Genomic DNA, 2,397 nt, shown 5'->3' with positions numbered 1-2,397 from the left:
CTATTCCTCGAGGTCTGCGATCCCTGAAATAAAACCATTGATTAAGTGATGTACTAAACTTCAGTAACTAAATCTTACCTCCTTCATTCATAGACTTAAAGAAACTACATAAGAAGTTGTTTTAAATTTTTTACATGGGCAAAATTAGAAGTATAGGCTCCATTTTCGTTAAAATTGTTTGCAAGTATAACCATGGTATTATCTTTCTGTGTTACTTTCTTTTTCCATTGAAGACAATTAAGAATATATTTCCTCTTACATTTCACTATTGTGTACAAGGAAACGAAATTAATATGCAAAAAGTTTCAAAATGGAGAAACTAAATATGTTACCAGAGATTTCTTAAAACGAATTATAGCGATCCGCACATTAAAAAATAAAAAACATTAAACATAGATCTACATGAGAAACTTCGGGAATTGTTCAACAGATGAAATGCATAACTATCTATAACGGTAAAATTCAGAACTATAAAGTAGTACAAAGGCTTTAAAACAACATAGTACTTTGGAACAAAAAACTACTTAAATACTTACAATATGTCATTAAAGAAAATTGTTTGGAAACTCAAGGTGCAATGCGAGCATTGATTTATAACTTATCAGTAAGATGATTTTGTGCAACATCTCATTGAAGTGATTAAGAACATACCTTTGTGTAAAGTCTAAAGAGCCATGTTATGAGGATTACTGCCATAGTAGGTCTCTACATTTGTTCTTTAAGGAAAATATTTAAGGAATATTAAACGATATATTTAGGAAGTTGCATTACCTATTGAGTACCTGGCCCTTGTTCCTCCCTGGGACCTTGCCCTTGATCCTCCTTATGACCTGGCCCTTGATCCTCCTTAGGGCTGTTTAAAAGACTCGAAAGGAAATCCCCCATATCTTCATCGTTGCAAAAGCCTATATCAGATCCAACACCGTCTGTCGCATTATGTGCATGTTGACAGGCAAGATCGAGATTACTTGCTTGTCCTTGACCAGTTAATGTCCCCTCTCCCAATCCACTACAAAGAAAAATATATTATCCCGTCACAAAAAACCATTGGAATTGAACATTTTGCGCCATGTCAAAACATACCTGCCGCCTCGGAGAATTGGCATAGGAGTGTTCTCAGCCTGGCTCATGACAACAGGATTGTGCACTGTGTAATTTGATGCCGGTTGATTCAAAGCAGGATTGTTTGGTGGCTGAAAATGAGCCCATGGTTGAAGTGGGTTTGCTACCAGAAAAGTGCTTGGTGGGTGACCAGTTAAAATATAAGGAGGCTGCTGGTTGAATGGATGTCCTGGCATAACCGGACCATTCTGGGCTCCAGAGCATCCTCCAAGTTCCATGTCTGAAGATATCCGTGCACTCACAGCAGCCAACATTTCTGGGGTCATTTTGGTCGACTGTCGACCTCCTTTCGTCTTCAGGAACTTCCGGAATTTCTGCAGCAGGTTTATGTTAGGAAAAGATTTAATTAGACAAACGGGGTAACAAGTAAGTATGTGCAATACGTTGAATATGGATGCTGCTATGATCATGTACCCTGTAGTAATTTATTTCCATGCACGAAGCACGCATGCTTTTACAAATTTAAGGTGTAGGAAAAGCATTCCTGTTTTTATCGCCCTCCGTTGTTCTTGCCTTAAATGTGTGTTTTCTTACTGTCAGGTTATTGTTTTTTTCTTTGTATGGTGTTTGAACTAACATGAATAAAGGTGCTTAGTGGTATTCCGTTAGGCATATTCAATGTTTTAAACATCAGCCTACATTATCGGCCTGTCATCCAAAATATTGTTCTATTTTGCTTGCCCAATGGGGAGGGTTTCCTCTATCGTTTTTGGGAGAAATTTTCGATGATATATCAAGTATGCTTGAGAGATTCTTCCTAATATGTGACGCAACATTTCAACATCAAAGCAGTCAAAATGGTGCTGTATCTGACTCTGGGTTAAACTGTACTTTGAAGGTCTAGCTTGTTTGGATTTAGAGCTAACTTGAGCCTCATGCCTGATCTATATAAATCTCGAAATAAGAGAATTAAAGCAAAATGAAGTCCCAATACTTCGCTTAATTTCTTCGAGTCAAGTCTCTTCGCTCACAGCTGTTTGTGATCCTCGACTGCATGAGCCAAACCCCTTGTTCTTTCTCGATCCCCTTCCCTCTTTACTCCTAACATATGTTATTTACAATCTTTGCTGATGACTTGCTCTTATTCTCCAGGGGTGATCTAAATTCAGTATCTAAACTGCATCAGTGCATGAGGAAATTCAGTGAAACTTCAGGTTTAGAAGCTAACCCAGATAAAAGCTCTATTTTCTATGGAGGAGTTGATGAAAATGTTAAAGCTTCAATTTACAATCTGATGGGTTTCTCTTCTGGAACATTGCCTATCAAGTATTTAGG

The sequence above is a fragment of the Asparagus officinalis genome, chromosome 3 (genome assembly GCF_001876935.1).
Source record: "Asparagus officinalis chromosome 3, Aspof.V1, whole genome shotgun sequence".
Lineage (NCBI taxonomy): Eukaryota > Viridiplantae > Streptophyta > Magnoliopsida > Asparagales > Asparagaceae > Asparagus > Asparagus officinalis.
This window is presented reverse-complemented; position numbering follows the sequence as displayed.